General features: G+C 45.3%; 1 protein-coding gene across 7 annotated transcripts in view; it reads right to left on the bottom strand.

The window, feature by feature from the left end:
* Positions 1-20,679, bottom strand: part of LOC147018531 (forkhead box protein P1-like) — a 227,106-nt gene extending 206,427 nt beyond the window's left edge. For 3 of the 7 annotated variants that reach the window (XM_085898257.1, XM_085898261.1, XM_085898260.1), the window contains exon 1: positions 20,330-20,679. The gene's annotated coding sequence lies outside the window, so the exon portion shown is untranslated. Of the gene's footprint in view, positions 1-20,092; positions 20,208-20,329 lie in introns of those variants that run through there. The other 4 variants (XM_085898255.1, XM_085898254.1, XM_085898266.1 and 1 more) reach the window with 2 other exon arrangements.
* Between the last annotated feature and the right edge of the window lie 425 nt (positions 20,680-21,104).

Raw genomic sequence — 21,104 nt, 5'->3', positions numbered from 1 at the left:
GCTTGACATGGGTAATATATTTCACTTGATAATATTTTTCAGGTCAACTGATTGAGGCTGCACGATTGAAGAATGATAGTGTTGGAAAGAACATCTTACTGCATACCCAAAGCCGGGATTGTGCAGCCATTGAAGGGAGGTATCACCACTCTTGTCGTAGAAACCTCACTCATTTTATGAGTAAAGGAAGTAGACCAAGGTGAGTAGTATCCTATGATAGTCACACAAATATATTTTTCAAGGTGTATGACTCAGGACTATGCTACAAACTGTTTTTGCTTTTCAGTGTGGAAAATCCAGCATTGTATGGAGCATCATACCCTGCATTTTGCACAGATGTGATTGAGCACAGACTAATGACTGGACAGGACATATTGCGAATGACGAAGCCAACGGAACTGTATGTACAGCTTGTGTTGGAAATTGAGGGGAAAGATGCTTCTGAATTATCGGTGAGGCACTGTTAAAAAAAAAAAAAACTGGATTGCACCTGAATAATCTAAAAGTTCAGTAATTACTTGCTGACATGAGTTCTCATGGTGCATTGTCATGTGTATCTCCTTGTGATGCCACAATTTCTTTCAGCATTTTACATCACATTTTTTATTCCTACTCATGAATACTTCTTGCTTTTCCACAGCACGGACTCACTCAAGAAGAGACTGCAGCGTGATTATCCTCAGCTGCGGTTCGACACGCCTTTCTGCCGCAACAGATGTCAGATGGTATTTTGTGAAAACCTGGATGCGACTGACCTCATGGACCAGATTCCATCTTCATCAACTGAGATTGAGAACAGTTCAGAAACAGAAAGTGACATGGATGACGTGCTGTCATTTCCTCAGCGGCAAGGACAAATGAGGACTCTCTATCGTGCTGGTTTCCTAGTCGGGCAAGCCATTAGTGCCTCCCTGGATGTCAGTGGACCATGGCCTCCATCATCCAGCTGCCTAAGCCTGGATGCTGCCGAGTCATCTGTGCCAGTTGAACTGTACAATCTGATCGTGTGGTGTACTGGTGTTAGTGAATACTCCACCTCACTAACTGATTGCTGTGAAGTGTCAGGTGATGATCACCTGGAAATTCTCTCACTGTGCCAAGACATAATGTACCTCGCCTCGAAAGGTAAGCAGTAGACACCAAAAGTCACTCATGTTGGGTCGTACCTTGCAACACCTCACTGGTTCATCTCAATTGGTCAAACTGCTGAGCAGACTTGGCCACTGTGCCTCCTGGGACAGCATTCATAGGTTCAAAAGCAGTCTGGCACAAGTGCAGTTGTTGTCAGCAGATGATGTGCCCAGACAATTTGCTAAAAAAGAAAAAAGCCCCAACTATTCTTGTATGGGACAATATTGATTTCACTGAGGAAATTTTGTCTGGCCATGGGACTTCCCATCATACAAATGGTATTTTCGTCCAGCGTGTCATCCATGAAGTGGAAGGAGCCCCTCGACGCACCATTCCAAAAAAAAGTAGTCGTTCCTCATTCCAGTCGCCGGAAACCGGCATGGAATTATACCATCGAAAACAGAGGAAGGGCCCAAAAATGATCACACCTGGCAACCATCTCTCTGAGGAATGGTTTCAAAATGCACTCATTCCAGCCTTGAAGATGGACTTAGCATATATGTTGCTGAAGTTTCCAAGCTTTCATTAGGGTCACCAGGGAATCAGACTGGCATCTCCATTTGGCAGCAGTCCGATCCATGCTACCTTGGTTTTTTTCATCTGACAGGGTGAATTTTGCCAGGTACCTTCCAGTGTATTGGATCGAAATGGTCAATCTCGAGACCACTCATCCTGCCTGTCACGAGGAGAACCTCATCAGAGCACAGTGGACTGTTCAACATCAAGACCACTATCCGTTCTCGTTCATTGACTGTGATCAGGCCATAGAACAGACCTGTAACCGTGACTCTAAAACTAGCGGCGGTTTGACAGGTCTGACTCTAAAACCAGGTGCCAAACAGAAATGGATTCTCACCAAACCAGAGTGCGCTGCCATCACGAGGCAATGCGAGACAATGTCTGGTTTATCTCCCGAGGTCTCGGAGAGGAAGGGTCTTTACCAGTCGAGAGTCAAGAAGGATGAAACGGCTGGCAAGTCAATCATGACACCAATCGAAAGCATGGTGAACCCATTCGACCATGACGCCGATGAACTGGTTTGTCTCAGTTCAGGTGTTGTTGTCTCCGATCGTGTCATACTGGATTTTTTGTCTTCTCACGAGGATGGTGAGAAAGCTCTGGGGAGGTATATCGGAGATCGCCTGACCCATTCAGATGACGCATCCGACGTGATTGGAGGCTCCAGCAAGAAGCTTACATCTCAGCCCGATATATCCTCCCCACTCACTCGTTCTTTCTCCAGGCTGAAGACATTCGCGGACCAGCTCATTTCAAAAACGTCAAAAACGAAAGGTGGGAAGGAAGTCATTCTAAAGAATGAGAGAAACTTATTCTCAAGACTCCTTGTCATTGGACAGCATCAGAATATTGACCTCTGGAATATTGTCTCACTCATTGGCTCCTGTTTCTCTTCCTCTTGCCAGCACTGATGGGTCCTTGGCCAAGAATGTCAAATCACAGCTCTTGACATTCGTTGAAGAAAAATGTACGGGCCACCTGAGAGAGACTATCCCAGCCGATGTAGCCATTATTGTTGATGCAGGGGCTCTGATTCACTTAGTCAAACCGGTTCCGTCCACCTATGGAGAGTTAGCCGATGTGATCTTCTCTGTCTTGGTGCATTACGCCAAGAGGTACAAGTCCTCTCGAGTCGTGTGGACTTTGTTGTTCATTTGTACCCGAACATCAGCATCAAAAACGTGGAAAGGACAAGGAGTGCTGTTGGTGGGTGTCAGTGTATTCTAATTTATGGCAGGGAGCAGAAGACCCCGCCAATGGACGAAGTTTCTGTCAAGCGGCCGCAACAAGGAGTCCCTGGTCTCTTTCCTCCTGTTGGCGTGGAAAGACGTCAGACTGCATACAGTCTTTGACGGAGATCTTAATGTCTTCATCACTCATGGGCAAGAATGCCATCGTCTCAGATGCCAGGATGGATCCACAGTGTTCAGTCCTATTGAAGAATTTTGCTGTGATCACGAGGAGGCCGATACCCGGCTCCTACTCCATGCGAAGCATGCTGGCGCAACTCACCAGTATATTGTCATCGTGAGTTGTGACTGACGTAGGCATCATTGCTCTTTCGCTGCAGCTAAAACTGTCATGCAATCTTCTCTTCATGACTGGGAAAAAGATTCATGACACATCGCGCATCTTGGATTTGCGAAAGATGGCATCATCCCTCGGCCCTGACTTGTGTAAATCCCTGATTGTATTACACACCTTCACAGGATGCGATTCGACGAGTGGGTTCTATGGCAAAGGGGGAAAAAAATGCGTTGACTCTCATATTGGAAAATAACATGTTCAAAGGTTCCTTCATGGAACTTGGGCAAGATTTTGCCCTGACACCAGCAACTATGGCATCGTTGGAATCCTTTGTGAGCCACTTGTACGGGCAACCTTCTCTGGATGATATCAATGATGCAAGGTACAAAATTCATTGTGTGTCCACAACATCGGATCAAAGCCTTTCCCCAACAAAGGATGCACTGCGCATGCACGCCCTGAGAGCCAACTATCAGGCCGCCATTCACAGGAGATCCCTTTCCCAGTGGATCAGGGCTCCTTCTACTGCCGGTCATGGGTGGTACATAGTCGACGGGTAGCTCATTAAATGGATGAGTGAATCCAGCGCCAGACATTCTTCTGACGATTACTCACTGTGGTTGAAAGGTATCCAAATGTCGACCCTCCAACTGTTCGTGCAGGAAGGCAAATGTAACTTGCACAGATACGTGTAAATGTACGGACTGTTGCAACGTACAGCCGTCAGTTGAGTCAGATGACGATGATGATTTGTAACTATAGCGGAGCTTTCTTCTTCGCGTAAAAAGTTAAGTTGTCAGTTGAGTCAGATGATTATTTGAACTACAGATAACCAAGCGTTTCCTCACATAAAAAGTCAAGTTGTCACTGTAATAACAAACACTTACACAAAAAAAAAGAGTGAAATCTGAGACGATGTGTCAAAATTTCGCTGAAAAATGTGTACACTTGACATGGAACACTGTACACTGCATAGTCTCAGATTTCACTCTTTTTTTGTGCAAGTGTTTGGGTTTGGACAAATTTTTGGAGTCTAGAGATGTGTGCGCAAATTGATGGGCCATGATTTTGTTAATTAAAGTTCAGAATATTTCATTCTCACCCATTTGCTGCTATGCGTTGAATATTTTTACTGTAGACGCTAGTTGTAGACAGTAGGAAACACCCATCCACTCATTTTCTGACCTTATTGAACAAAGTATCGTTTTTCAGTTTGAATGGTCATGTGACAGGTTGGTGGCCAAGTCTCAAATTTCAAAAATGTGTACACAGCACTAACGTCAATTCACCCACCAAGTTTGGAAGGTGAGCGATGGCTGGTTCGGCAGACACGGAGGTCTGTACTTTGCTTCAGAGCTGAAAATAGCCCATTTTGGCTCTGGTAGGGTATGTTAGGACAGCTCGTGTGGAAAAACTGCAGGGATTCAAGTGGAGAACTTTCAACACAGCATACTTAGGGTTATTGGCTCACAGAATATGCAGGAACCAGGTAGCCTCCCGGTAGGTGGAACGGAACCCTATTTCTAGCCCTGCTACCTGTCACGGCTGATGGCAGATATCGTTGCTCTTCGGATCCTCGCCGAACGCAGACGAGAGTTTCAGCAAGGGCTGCTTGCAGCCTATGTTGATCTGTGCAAAGCATTCGATTCAGTGAATCAGGATGTCCTTTGGAGGATTGTTGGTCTTCGTGGGTACCACCAAAACTGACCAATCTGATTTCTGAACAACTCTGGGACTGAGAGTGATGTGAGGTGTAGTGGTTCCATCTCTGACTTATTTCCAGTTGTTACTGGAGTTCGTCAGGGGGTGTGTACTGGCCGCCACACTTTTCTGCACTTCTATGGACTGGATTCTGTGGAGGATGTCAGAGAGATCAAGCTGCAGTGCATCGTTTGGGAATATCAAGATCTCTGATCTTGATTTCGCAGATGATGCAGTCATCTTTGCGGAGACTCAAGATATCCTTTTGGGAGCCCTCGAGGTGCTGAATGAGGAGGCAGAGAAGCTGAGATTATGGGTTTCCTGGGTCAAAACTAAGATCCAGGCTTTCAATGACATATTGGATGCTGCTATCCTGTCTGTAACTGTTTGTAGCGAGGATGTTGAGGTCACAGAGAGACTCATTTACCTTGGCAATGATATTCATGTCTCTGCTGGCTGTGAGCCAGAGGTCAACAGACGTCTGGGTCCGGCCTGGGGAGTCATGGATCAATTGGATCATGGAGTGTGGCACTGCCGGTACCTGTGCAGGAGGACGAAAGTCCGAGTCTTCAGGTCCTTGGTGCTTCAAGGCTTGCTCTACGGATGTGAGACTTGGACTCTAACCAAGGATATGAGACGGAGACTTAATTCCTTTGGTACCAAGTATCTTCGGAGAATCCTTGGCTATCGCTGGTCGACCTTTGTGTCCAACGAGCGGTTGCTGAAAAAGACTCAAATAAGATTTGTTACCTGCATAGTCCATGAGCGTAAGCTATGGCTGTTTGGACATGTGGCTCATTTTCCTGATTCTGATCCTCACCCGATTCTCACAGCGAGGGAGCCTCATGAGTGGGGGAGGCCAATGGGCCGACTACGTGTCTTATGGTTGCAGCAGGTTGATTAGCATCTGAAGGAGATGGGGATGGGCCAGGAATCTGCCTGGGGGATGGCCAGACAGAGGCCCCTGAAGTACCAGCGGAAAGTGGACGCAGCGACGAGCTGCTCCAGCACATGCTCCCATACCTGACCTGACCTTTCGATAAGGCAGTTTCATAAAAGGCAAGAGTGCTTTTTAAAATATGTATTTAAGGCCTTGGGGGTTTTTGCAGATTTTATGAAGGATACAAGGATTGATGGGCAGCTCTTCTGGACAATATAGGTATTAACTAGAACAGCACTCGATAGAGCACGCACCTCCACCAAGCTGAACAGTTTATGTTTTGTATCCAACTGATAGGCCGGATCTGCATTTCGACCTGAAACAAAATCGAATCAGCTTGTTCTCCTCACCTAAACAACTCATCCACCAAGTTATGTCATAATCCCTCCACAACGTTTTGGGATGTTGTGCTGTTCATCATTTTTGGGCAAACTCTCAATGGTGAAGAATCACTTAAATAATTCTCGTATCCAGATCTGGATCTGGATGTTTCCCAAAACCGAATCAATTCGTCCTCGTCACACACCCAACCTGTCCACCAAGTTTTGTCTGAATCCATCCACAACCTTGCTCTTGTGATATCCTGCTCACAGACAAACAAACAGGGGTGAATATATCAACCCCGTCCATCTTTAGTGGTGGAGGTAATGAAATGCATATTTCACCCAGATTCATCATGAATTTGGTGTGCTTGTTGCATACTTAATGAGACATAGCCATGGCCCCTGATACAGTGTCTCCATAGATTAAGCCTGTGATTTAGAAAATGGGCCAATAACATAATTGCCAACTTGTCAAAAGGTGCAATGGGCGATTTAACATCCAGCAGTGAATACAAGCAAAAGTCCAACATTTTCCCTTTTTCAAAAGGTTTCAGGGCCAACAACATGACCCCCATTCCAAGAGCATCAAAAAATTCACCCACCACTGGAAAAAAAAAAATGTGACAGTGGCTGGAAACTCCAAAGGACCAACAACTGTCCCCAGTTTCTCTAGTGCATGACCATTGCTTCAGGTGTAGGAGTCAGGGACTCTTTTGATGTGAACTTTGTTTAACCAAGCATCAATTGTTGTTTGATGAGTATTTGCAAACACACAACTGTGCAAATACAGATTTGGCCTCATGTGAATTTCAAACATTTTCCACATTTGCTCCTTACCAACTAAATAAAATGAAATACAGTAAGCTCTCAGTATCCATAGGGCGTTCCATGTCAAGTGTACACATTTTTCAGCGAAATTTTGACACATCCTCTCAGATTTCACTCTTTTTTTTGTGCAAGTGTTTGTATCCACGGTAAAACATTGTGTCAATTTTCAGACCTGGGGGCCAATCGGGGCCCATTTTAGGGCCCCTCCCCAAATTTGGGTGCCCCCGGTTGACCCACAATCTTCCAGTGGCCATATCACAGGTTGTCGTGGTCCGATTTGGATGATCTTGGTATCAAAATGCTCGTAAAAGCGAGATATTTTGAATCGCGTAAAGTAAAATCACTCCGAAACAGTAATTCAAAAAGTTATAGTTTGGGGCGCCCTTTGACCTTGGGCCCCCACCCCCCAGCCAAACCGATGATCCCAATTTTTTCGTGTGAGAATACCCCTTCATATACTCCAACAACTCAGCATAAATGAAAATGGGATCTCAATGGGTTCAAGTGTGATGATGGTTTTATTGTTCGGGGTCCACATATCACTGATTCTTGATTCGACATTGGGCGACGTTTGCCGTCATCGTTCCAATGACGTCACCTGTTGGCAGGCGACTTTATGTCTGAAATTGACAATCATCATCTCTGAACTATTATATATTGCATCATTTGCGAAAAATGATTCTGCCTATTGTGTCTATTGATTTTTAGGTGTACATTTTTGTATAACCATCATCGAATTAAGTTATAAATGGGATAATCTCAGTTTTTGCATATTTTGCAGTAAGCATGGCGACTAAAGATCGAAAGGAGTTCCAAAAATACTGTTACGATCCGTTCAGCTTCCATTAAACAAAACAACGAAAAGATCAACGCAATGTGTCAAATGATATGTTGATGAAATTTTCTTCAAAGGTGAAAAAAGATGACGACTTTGTACTTCGTGCAGAAAAAAAACTTTATCAGTTGTCACCAGAGTGTATTGAAGAATCATCTTCGACCAGTTCGAAATTATCATCAGAAGGTACTAACGAAGGCATTGGAGAATCTATTTCGACAGATGAGGACGAGGAGGTTTTTGAGTGAGAAGCAGACGTTGACCTATTAAACCAGTCGTTATCGATGATAGGCGAAAGCCCATTCGACAAACGAAAGGACGAAAGGAACCCAGGGTACGTTCCTGAAAAGCGAAGTAAAGTGGAAGATTCTGTGCAAAAGAAATTAGAACTAGTTGCTGGACCAAGCACTGCGGAGAAAACACAAAATACAGCGTCAAAATGTGATGAAAACTGCATGCCAGAGGTGATCAAAAGCCTGAAAGAAAAATACGTTGTTTCGAGCCGTTCAGAGCAAATACGTATACTGACAATATTTGCTAGGAATATGAGCATCAGAGGGATGACGAGTGAATTAAGTTGCTCCCAAAGAATGGCTGTGCAAGCCAAAATTTTAGAGAAAGAAAATGGTATGCTATCATCTCCAAATCCCAAACAGGGTAAAATATTGCCTGACGAAGTGAAATACACCGTAATCGAATTTTACCGAAGTGATGAAGTCAGCCGAATAATGCCGGGAAAAGAGGGTTGTGTGGTGGTCAGGAATGAACATGGAAAAGACAAAATTGAAAAGCACCTGGTACTAAACAATCTCAAGGGACTGTTTCAGAAATTCAAAGAGAAGAACCCTGGCTTGAAAGTTGGATTCGTGAAGTTCGCCATGCTCCGTCCCTCGGGGTGTGTCCGAGCCGGTTCAGGCAGTACACACAGTGTATGTGTAGGTACGATACATCAAAATGTGAAACTCATGATGTTTGGTTCCAAAATGCCACAGATAGCCGAACTTCCTCGCTATAATCATGTGATAGCACGCATAGTTTGTAACCCAGCACAACTGGCATGTTATTTCAGAACTTGTGAAAGTTGCCCATCAATTGAAGACTTCAAAACCGAGCTACTGAGTGTTTATGAACTAGAGGATATTGATGAAATTCAGTTTAAACGGTGGACATCCACCGACAGATCTGAACTGAGCTCCATGGTCCTGCCTTTGGAAGAATTCATTAATCAATTCTGTGAACGCGCGGTGAAATTAGTGAGACACGACTTCATTGCCAAGGCCCAATCTCAGTTTCTGAAAAATAAGAAAGACGAAATCGGTGAAGGAAATTTGTCATTATTGGAGACTTCTCAGAGAACTATTCGTTTGTCGTACAGGATGCGGCCCAAGGATTCCATTGGAACTGCTCTCAAGCGACAATTCACCCCTGGGTTTACTATTTCAAATCGGACGATGGCAGATTAAACCACGATTCGTTCACGATTATATCAGAATGCAATACTCATGACGTTATCTCAGTCCACCTCTTCCAAAGAATGCTCATTGAGCACTTGAAATCTAGCTTTGGAAATGTCAAGAAACTTTACTATTTCTCAGATGGTTGCGCTGGCCAATACAGTATAAGAATTGCAAAGCCTTCTCCATGCACTGCTCTCACTCCCCCACACCCCCAGGAATACCTCTGGCTTCGGCTTCTCCTCCACTCCCACCTCATGTTTATATGTGTACTGTACCGTCCACCGAACAGTGATGACTCCATCTACACCTCACTATCCGAAAACATGGACCATCTTCTATCTTCTCATCTAAACTCTCTCTTCCTCTTATGTGGTGACTTCAATTGTCATCACGCCAGTTGGCTAGGTGTGGGTACCTCTCTCACCTGCCATGGCACCTCAGCAAAAGCTTTCTGCGACTCATTGGGATTGACTCAATCGGTCAACTTCCCGACCCGGATCTCAACCAATGGTACTCCATTCTCTTCTGGATCTGATTTTGACAAATTTCCCTGACAATATCTGCTGCTCTTCCTTCGCTCCAATTGGTTCTTCTGACCACGTCCTTGTCAAAGTGGACATCTCTCTGGCTGTTATCAGAGAACCACCTCACCGCCGTCGAGTCTGGCATTTCACTCAAGCCGACTGGCAGGGTCTCCGAGCAGCCATCAAACTTACAGACTGGTCTCCTATCACTACTTTCTCAAACATCAACTCATCCTGGGAATTCTTTCAAAGAAACTTGCTCTCCCTCATGCACAGATTTATCCCCTCTCGTGTTCAGTTGTCTTACCCTTCCTCCCGCCCTTGGTTTACTGAAGCTTGTGGCGAGGCAGTTGTCCTGAAACAACTTGCCTTTGCCTCATGGAAAGCAAACCCAACTGAGGGCAATCTCAGTTCTTTCCACAAAGCTCGGAACAAGTGTGTATCTACCCTCAGGAGAGCCAGAAAACAACATCTTTCTCATCTCAAGTCTGAACTCTCAAACCTCTCTCCCTCCTCAAAATCCTGGTGGCATTTAATCAAATCTGTTTCTGGTGTATGTTCCCCCTCCATCCCCTCCCTTACCTCAAATGGCCGCACTGCTGATTCCACACGTGATAAAGCTGAATGTCTAAACTCGGTGTTTGCAGCTAAATCTTGTGTCCTAAACCCATCTCTATCTCTACCCACTTTACCCAGTCGCACCCAACTGTCCCTGGACTCTGTATCCTTTTCTCCTGACAAGGTGGAGAGCTTGCTTTCAAACCTCGAGTCAGATTCTGCAACCGGTCCAGACGGCATCAGCCCACGTGTCCTCAAAGCCTGCTCTTCTGCTCTTGCTCACCCTCTCTCTGTTCTATTCACCCTCTCATTTGCCCAAGGTCATCTGCCATCTGCTTGGAAATCTGCTAACATCACTGCCCTGCATAAAAGGTGCAAAAACAGATCCCTATAACTACAGACCAATCAGCCTTCTCCCAATCATCAGCAAGGTGATGGAATCCATCATCGCCTCAGATATGAAATCCTTCCTCTTCTCCAATGGCTTGATTTCCAATCATCAATTTGGTTTCAGACCAGGTCACTCTATCCTGGATATGCTGCTTCTGCTCTCCCATCAATGGATGGAGGTCCTCAATGCCAGACAGGAAATCCGAGCCGTATCCCTGGACATATCACGTGCTTTTGACACAGTCTGGCACCCTGCCCTACTCACCAAACTCTCTTCCCATGGTATTCAAGGCCATCTCCACTCATGGCTCGCAGACTTCCTCTCCTTTCGCAGTCAACGTGTGGCCCTAAATGGAGTTCTTTCATCCCCTCTTCCTGTGCAGGCTGGAGTTCCTCAAGGTAGCGTTCTGGGCCCTGTTCTTTTTCTGGTTTTCATCAATGATCTCTCGGACTCTCTGGAAAATCCTCTATTTCTCTTTGCCGACGACTCCACCCTCTGCCGTACCATCTGTCATCCCTCAGACCGGCAAGCAGCAGCTTCTTCACTCACTGCAGATCTGGATAAAATCACAAACTGGTCCAACACGTGGAACATGTCTTTCAATCCAGACAAATCTCACACTCTCACTATGTCTCTTCGAAAGGACCGTTTACAAAACCCCCCCATCCACTTTCTCAACAATCCTCTGGAAGAAGTCTTTTCTTTCAAGCTTCTAGGTCTCACTATCTGCCATGACCTTTCCTGGGAAAGTCACATTTCCAACCTCGCCTCAAAAGCCAGTCACCGACTGGGAATCCTCCGTCGTGCTAAGTCCTTCCTCGGCCCTCTTGAGCTCCTGACCACTTACAAAGCTTTTGTCCGTAGTCTGATGGAGTACTGCTCTCCCCTCTGGGCTGGTGCTCCTGCCTCCCACCTTTCTCGGCTTCACGCTGCAGAAACCAGGGCATTTCGGATCATTGGCATCTCCCGCAATGAAGCTGAGTCTTTGGGCCTCTCACTCAATCACCGCAGGTTGGTCGGTGGTCTTTCTGTCTTCTACCGACTCCTCTCCAGCCTTGCCCCCCCTGCTCTCTCTGCGATTTGTCCCCACCACATTTCCACAGGGCGCTCAAGGTCCGCCAACAACCCCCTTCTGGTAAAACTACCAAAATCACGAATCACTGCTCATCTTCACTCTTTCATTCCTCTTTTTTCCCGCCTTTGGAATAAACTTCCTCACTCTATTCTTTCCCATTCTTCCCTCCAGGCTTTCAAAACAGCTGTTTACCACCACCTCTTATCTTCCCCCATCCAAATCCTCGATCTTTTCTACCCCCGATAATCCACCCAAGCCCACTTCCTTCATTTCTCCTGCTTTCCTTCCTGAAAGTCCCTGAAATGTCCATCTTCTCTTCGCCATGTTCCCCGTCCCATCCCCATCCCTCTCCCTTCCACAGTTCACCTAATGTGTCTGTTCCCCACTGTTTTGTCCCTTCCACTCCCGCCCCTCTTGTCTCATGCCTCCTTGCTGTGAGTTGTGTGTTAGCTCTCATACGAGCCTCGACCAAGGTATACAAAAAAAAAAATAAAAAAAATCATGGCAAGGGCCCTTCAGATGGTGTGGGAGGTACAGTCAAACGAGAAGCAACATGTGAGAGCCTGCGTAGACCTTACGACAGTCAAATTATTTCTTCAAAAGATCTTTTCGCCTTTGAAAATGGTTTGAATGAAATGAAGTTCGGTTACGGGATCCAAGAGGCGTATTACGAGGAAGAACGAAATCTGGAAGAAAGGTTAAAAACGGCCAAAACCATGGCTGGAACTCAAAAACTTCATGCTTTCATCCCTATTTCTGAAACTGCTCTTCAAGTATCGAGTCAGCTATTTCAAAATCTACACCAACTTTTAACGGGAAACTCTCAGGTTATGTCACAGTGCACTATGATGGAAAATGGTGGCTTGCCTGCATCATGGAAGTCTTTCAGGACACTCTTGAAGTGAAAGTGAATTATCTTCATCCAAACTGGCCCGCAAATAGTTTATTTTTTCCTGACATTGAAGATCACTGCATTTTAGACATTTCTGATATACTTCTTTCCATAGAACCAAAAACTGCTACAGGTAGAACCTACACAATCAGTAAAAAAAGAATCACAGCTGTCAAATAAAACATTGGTTGGCAAAAAATCTTGACTATAATATGCTTGAAAAAGCTTTTACTCGTACTAGTATCACTTCCATTTCCTGCATGTGCATGTGGAAAATTGATGTACAATATACTGATATAGTGTATTGGAAATCTTGTGTTCAAATATTGTGCTCTGTATTGTGGCGTATTGTGTGTCCAGCACCCGAGTCCCCGAAAAATAAAACCATCATCACACTTGAACCCATTAAAATAAAAATAAATGACCGTTTTTACAGCCATTTTTTCCCTGCTGTGCAGGGGTTTGGCTTTTTCTTGAGGAAATGTTTTATGGCCGGATGCCCTTCCTGACGCCAACCCTGGTCGCCTCTTACGACACACAGGGATATGGTACACCTATTCTAACCGGGGCATACACCGGGACCAGTACACTGGCACTCATTTCGCCGACCTCGGAAGGATGACAGGCTGAGTCAACCCCCTGGTGTTAATTGAGCAGCGAACGGGGCTTGAACTCAGGACCCTGGGATCCCAAGCTGCCACCCTAACCACTAAGCCAACACCAGGCTTACACTTGAACCCATTGAGATCCCATTTTCATTTATGCTGAGGTGTTGGAGTATATGAAGGGGTATCTCACACGAAAAAAATCGGGACCATCGGTTTGGCTGGGGAGTGGGGGCCCAAGGTCAAAGGGCGCCCCAAACTATAACTTTTTGAATTACTGTTTCGGAGTGATTTTACTTTCCGCGATTCGAAAGATCTCACTTTTACGAACATTTTGATACCAAGATCAGCCAAATCGGACTACTACAACCTGTGATATGGCCTCTGGAAGATTGTGGGGCAGCCGGGGGCACCCAAATTGGGGGGGGGGGGCTAAAATGGGCCCTAATGGGCCCACAGGTCTAAAAGTTGGTATTTTGAGTTTTTTCACCCAAGTGAATAAATGACCAACATATGGGGAGAAAATGAAGTATTAGTGTAGGGAGGGTGTGTACACTTGACATGGAATGCCCCAGTGTACAATGGTCATAATGATACACAAATTATTAAATCAAAACCATTCTCGGGAAAAGGGAATTTCTCCCAATTTTATGTTTTTGCCAATATCAGAGGGCATACACAAAATACGTGACGCTTTCAGAGGAGGGAGGGAGGTGTGGGGGAGAATGTTGGAGCCACAGCTACGTGATGCCATCTTCACGTGATCGACGGAACCATCGTTCTCCAACAACCACCACAACTGTTCCCTCTCGTGAAGATTCTGGATCCGTTTCAACGACAAAAGTCTGACCCGCAGCTCATTGCCACCCACCATCAGAGAGCACTCATGTGTGCAATACGTAATGTGCTGAATGAGAATGATCAGCCCGAATGGGTTGACGAAGAAGTTACCACACAAGACCCAACAGCACCATCAAGCAATAGTGTCCAATGTGGAACTCTCATTTACACTTTGAAGGATCGAGGATCAGTCTGGAAGAATATCTGAGTATGAAGTGTACTTTATCCCTATTTTGGTCCCCATATTGGGCTGGCAGGATGGCCTAAAGGTACAGACACTCGCCTCGAAATTGGGTGCCTCGTCTGCCGGCATAAGTTGGTGGATGTTAAAGATCTTACGCCGTCCTTCGCAATGAGTAGGCGAGCTATCGCCTGTACCCTGAACACATTGCAAATCCCTGCTCAACCTACAGGTGGCATTACATCAGCAGCACAGCCAATGATGCCACCCGCCACCTTGTGCTACATATGAAAGAAGTTCCCCATATTTGCAGTGAAAAACGGCTTTCATTCATAATAAATACTAGCAGATACCCGTCGACGACGGGTATGGGGGATAGCACGGATCACAACACTCAGTTATGGTAGTTTCTTTGGATGTTTTGCGCCGCATTCAGAAGCTCAGTTCATATTGGTGGCGTGTCTGGGTGCCCATGGTGGCGTTTGAGACCGGTCGCTTTAGATTGTTGGCCTTGACACATTGTGCCAGATGAGTAATACGAACGATTTAACATATTCATCATTTCTATAATACCTCCATCAACAGATTAACAACATGGCAGGATTAAAGTCGTAAATGCTGAGTTGAACAAACGTCCTGAACTCATGGACTTGGTTAAGTGAAGCACGTCATCTGGGACCTGGTCGTCGGTTTGCCGTCAAACACTGCTGATTGTAACATCATCGATTCCCTCTTTGAAAATTCTATCTATATTCGATTGTTTGAATCCGCTATTACCTGCGTAAATACATGGAATACATAATGTGAAGATTTCGGAAGTATGAACAGAATATGTTCGGAGAAAAGTGTGTTAGAAGTTCCAGGCTTACGCCCATTATATTATGATTATGCATTTCGTAATTGTCTTGTACCAAACCAGATATTATGATAATGCACCGAATAAATCATTTTGGAGAGGTTTTGTGTCATTGTGAGAGGGAAGGCTATTCTGGAGGTGGGTCTTTTGGAGGGGGGGAAGGGTGTATTTTGTTGGAGTCACGTGATATTGATATATATATATATATATATATATATATATATATATAAAAAATTTATATATACAGTATATATATCAAAATTCTTCTTCTTTCAGCTGCTCCCGTTAGGGGTCGCCACAGCTGATCATCCGTTATGATCCGCATACTGATTTGGCATAGGTTTTACGCCGGATGCCCTTCCTGATGCAACCCTGGTCACCTCTTACGACACAGGGATAAGGTTTGGGTTTTACCATGATTCCGGGCTGCCCTACACCCTCTCATAGCACGGCCCAGCACAGAGCTCCCGTCCTCAAGCGATCCTCCAACCCAAGTAGCCGGATTTCATGCGCACGCCACTACGCCCGAGATATATATATATATATATATATATATATATATATATATATATATATATATATATATATATATATATATATATATATATCTTCTTCTTCTTCTTTCGGCTGCTCCCGTTCGGGGTCGCCACAGCGGATCATCCGTATGATCCGCATTGTGATTTGGCACATGTTTTACGCCGGATGCCCTTCCTGACGCAACCCTGGTCGCCTCTTACGACACAGGGATATGGTACACCAATTTTAACCGGGGTATACACCGGCCCAGTACACTGGTACTCACTTCGCCGACCTCGGAAGGATGACAGGCTGAGTCAACCCCCTGGTGTATTAATTCAGTGGCCCAACGGGGCTTGAACTCAGGACTTTTTGGATCCCAAGCCGCTGCCCTAACCACTGCGCCAACACCACGAGAGAGATATATATATATATCTATATATATATATATATATATATATATATATATATATATATATATATCTATATATCTATATATATATATATATATATATATATATATATATATATATATATATATATATATATATATATATAATCACATATACACATATTTTCTAATGTACCCCTTTATCAAAGTTCCACAACATTTTACTTATTGCTAGAATATTCATTTACTTACTCGATTAGTCACATATCTGCTTTCGAATTAAACAAATTTGTTTGTAGAATAACTTTATGCCAACATTTACATATAACATACAGGTCATTCCATGTCAAATCATCAAAGAATCTGCCGTCATCGCTCAGATTTTTGTAAAACTTTGGGAACCAATTGGGACCCATGAAAAACGGCAAGAACTCAAATATTTTTGCTAACAGCCTCTTAATTAGTGAGATACAGACTAACGAACTTTGGACTAATTAGCACGACGTCGCAAATTCAAATGGCCATATCTCTAAAAGTATAACACCTAGAGAGCTGGTTTTGGTGTCATTTTAAAGGTATTTTCATGCCCTATGAATTTGTCTGGGCAACATTTTCCTACCTCCAACCACAAAAAAGTTATCACAAAATATAAACTTCAATCGTGAATCCCCCCAAAAAAATGTATCCTTCAAATTTCCTCAAATTCATCCCAGAGGTACCTTATGATGTCAAGAAGCTTCCACAAAAGTTTTGTGATGGGCACTCCAATAGTTTCTGAGATATGAGCAATAATGTACATGTACGTATGGCATATCGGTTCGAAAATCAGCATTTGTAATGTATTATACAATCAATAAGTGAGTTCAAGTACACAGTGTTCACGAACCTGACTTAGGCTTTCAATTTCCTCTTTAATGCAGAAACGGCAGCACTTGTTTCTTCCCCTCAGGCCCAGTTGAAAATGAAAGTATATGATACTTCAAAGCAATTGATGGTCGTTCCCTGTGTTCCCTGTCATGGCTAGGTTAGAATGATTGTATAATACATTACAAATGCTGATTTTCGAACCTATATGCCATACGTACATGTGCATTATTGCTCATATCTCAGAAACTATTGGAGTGCCCATCACAAAACTTATGTGGAAGCTTCTTGACATAATAAGGTACCTATGGGATGAATTTGAGGAAATTTGAAGGATACATTTTTTGGAGATTCACGATTGAAGTTTATATTTTGTGATAACTTTTTTGTGGTTGGAGGTAGGAAAATGTTGCCCAGACAAATTCATAGGGCATGAAAATACCTTTAAAATGACACCAAAACCAGCTCTCTAGGTGTTATACTTTTAGAGATATGGCCATTTGAATTTGCGACGTCGTCCTAATTAGTCCAAAGTTCGTTAGTCTGTATCTCACTAATTAAGAGGCTGTTAGCAAAAATATTTGAGTTCTTGCCGTTTTTCATGGGTCCCAATTGGTTCCCAAAGTTTTACAAAAATCTGAGAGATGACGGCAGATTCTTTGATGATTTGACATGGAATGACCCATACTGCACACAAAAGAGGAACATCCCCACGCAGTCCACCCAACCCTTCTCCTTCACTTGCATCATTCTTTATTTTCTCCACACTTAACTAACTCTTCCGCACCCTTCATTCTCCTCCGTTTTTTATAAATCCCATCCTTCCCCGTGCCCCCCCCCCCCACTTCCCCACCACAGTTCCAATGCATCTCAATAATATGTCCACGGCTCCTTCAATAATCATGCAATCAACTTCATGTCCACACCTGTAGTATTTACTGCCAATGCTCCTTTATGGATGATAGCTGTGACTGTTAAGAAAACAACAAAAAAAACAACAGCACTTGTTATGTAAAACGATTATAATCACATAAATGATCCCACTCAACAGTCTTTTTCTCACTTGCATGGCTCTCTTGTGAGCAATGAATCGAATGGACGTGGTTTGATAACTTTAGTGATCCCAAACCGGCCGCTAAGTTTAAAAAGGCATCTCATGGAATCGACCGTACGTCCGCACGTTGGAGTTGAGGTTTCAATTCGAAGAGGAAAAGTAATGAGGCACGCAACTCTCGAGTCTTCTTTGTTTTTCATCAGCGATGATGTTGCTCACACCGATTTAATGGTTAACTCGCATGTACAAGTCCTGTTTTCCGAACTTGCTCTTTCTTCCCATGTTTTCAATCATCACTTGAAACAAACAACCTCGATTATGTTTCAAAAGTTGACAACACTGTTGTTGACTATTTTGCTTTTCTTACAAATTTCTTCCTTTTTTTTTTCTTCTTAATGGCCTACCTTTATTACCTCCACCACCGAAGGTGGATGGAGGTTATGTTTTCATCCCTCAATGTAGCCTGGTGTTGGCTCAGTGGTTAGGGTGGCAGCTTGGGATCCTAGGGTCCTGAGTTCAAGCCCCGTCGGCCGCTGAATTAATACACCAGGGGGTTGACTCAGCCGGTCATCCTTCCGAGGTGGGCGAAATGAGTACCAGTTCCAGTGTGTGTACTGGTAGAGGGGCACTGCATCAGCGACACACTCGCGCTTCAAGAGGTGATAGCGACCCCAGCAGCTGAGCTGCCATACGACCACCACCATCCCTCAACGTGTTTGTGAACAAAATATCTGAAAAAGTTGTGCACGGATTCGGAAGAAACTTCGTGGACACGTTGGGTAGGTGACAAGGACCAACCGATTGGATTTTGGTGCGGGTCTGAATCCAGACGCATGCCCATCAGTGGGATGCTACAGGTAAACTGCCCATCCTGGCAGAGGTATGCGCTCTACCCAATGTAGTTCTAGTTCCTTCCCCGTTTTACATCCAATTAACATTACAATTCCTCTCGGGTCTCAAAGGAACGAGTGTAAATTGGCTTGTTTAGTGACAAGCCAATATATCCATCTTCCATCGATCGTGGTCTTGCTCATCACGTGATCACGACTTTGATACTACAATTCCTCGAAAGGCCGCAATGATTCCTACCTTCTTAAAGGATAAGACGAGGAAACGTTTTTAGCCCAAGGCTTTTCACGAACCGGCTGGCGAAGCCATTCGACAAGTTGGACCGGAACGTATAGTGTGGGAATTTTAAATTCGTTCAGAGACAATTGGCCAACTCTACTGTGAGACCTTCAACGTCCAGCAGCGAGAGTCAGCAGAGGGACACCGAAGTTAACGTCCATTCGAGGGACTGCATACTTTGTGATACAGCACCACAACTGTTGACGGCGTGGTGGTGGTGGTGGTGGTGGTGAATCGAATCAGCCTAGACGGGTCGAGGAGCAGAGGGGGAGTACAACGTCCAGCAGCGAGAGTCAGCAGAGGGACACCGAGGTTAACGTCCATTCGAGGGACTGCATACTTCGTGATGCAGCACCATTACTGTTAACGGCGTGGTGGTGGTGGTGGTGGTGGTGAATCGAATCAGCCTAGACGGGTCGAGGAGCAGAGGGGGAGTATAACGTCCAGCAGCGAGAGTCAGCAGAGGGACACCGAGGTTAACGTCCATTCGAGGGACTGCATACTTCGTGATGCAGCACCACAACTGTTGACGTGGTGGTGGTGGTGTATCGAATCAGCCGAGACGGGTCGGGGAGCAGAGGGGTAGTCAGCAGAGGGACACCGAGGTAAACGTCCATTCGAGGGACTGCATACTTCGTGATGCAGCACCACAACTGTTGACGTGGTGGTGGTGGTGGTGGTGGTGGTGAATCGAATCAGCCGAGACGGGTCGGGGAGCAGAGGGGGAGTACAACGTCCCGACGGACTAACTAATGCCCGACACCGTTGAGGAATGGCATCGACGTTTTCACACCCCCATGGTGACAAGACCGGTGCCAGACACGACGTCATTTCCGATGACGGTTCGTCATGAATTCTGTTGCCCAAGATGTTAAACTTCCTGCTCAATTATCTACCCACTTTCGCAACAACCGAACACGCATCATTCATTCTCGTCAAACAATCAGGTAACACACCCTGGTCATGCATCTCATGGAGGGGCACGGAATCACCGACACCGCAACATCAAAAGCGGACCCAAGTGTCGCATTTCCCGTGATCCTCTCCGATACAGTATTTCCACAAACAAAAACAACTCGGAAAGCAAAACCTGGAGCGCATGTCACGAGCGCGGGAAATGGAACTGGATCGGTGACGAACTCGTGCGCGCAACGTGGTGGCGACGCCGGCGTGGGGGGGGGGAATATCCTCACCAGCGGTTATGAGCTTCAACAAGATGTCAGGCAGCAATCCGCGGAGCCGTTGGGAAGTCGCCGTTCTTTTGGGGGGAAAACTCGCGTCGGGTTCGATCGCCGTGACGCCTGGGACGGCTGTGGAGCCGCGTCACGCAAACAATCCTCCGCGCCTTGCGAGACACGATTGCCACAGATGGACGCTTCGTGTTGCTCGTGAAAACGTCTCGGCACCACGAGCCGGAGGACGACTCCCGGTCGGGTCAATTTGCCTTGGTTGAAGCTCCGCCACCTTTGTCTCGCGATGAACGCGACTGCACTATTTCGCGTCGCGGCACGCTCCTGTTGTTTTAGGCGGCGCTGCGGATCGGAATGTCACGTGGTGCTGTTGTGTAAACAAAGTGATCACGTGCTCCGTAACCCACTCCAAAGGCTCCATTGTCAATTTCAACCGACCTGATCTGAGCATGTTACTGTGTGTGTGTGTGTGTGTGTGTGTGTGTGTGTGTGTGTGTGTGTGTGTGTGTGTGTGTGTGTGTGTGTGTGTGTGTGTGTGTGTGTGTGTGTGTGTGTGTGTGTGTGTGTAGTTTGATGATCTAATGTGGAATGGACGTTGCTCTCTTGAAATATCAATTGAACCAGCGCTTGCATTTTCAATTGGACCAGAACCTGCCCACGTGGTCTTCAAATTACCAGCTCGGAAACCGACGACGAGAAAGACACACCTGGGCAGGTGCTTGCACCGTTCGGAAAGACGGTCAACACTGCGATCCGTACCTGAACGAGTCACCTGCAA

This window comes from Eptatretus burgeri, chromosome 10, assembly GCF_056783735.1.
Source record: "Eptatretus burgeri isolate ZD-2024b chromosome 10, Ebu_testis_v1, whole genome shotgun sequence".
NCBI lineage: Eukaryota > Metazoa > Chordata > Myxini > Myxiniformes > Myxinidae > Eptatretus > Eptatretus burgeri.
The sequence above is the reverse complement of the archived record's forward strand: the minus strand, read 5'-3'. Positions and strand labels throughout refer to the sequence as shown.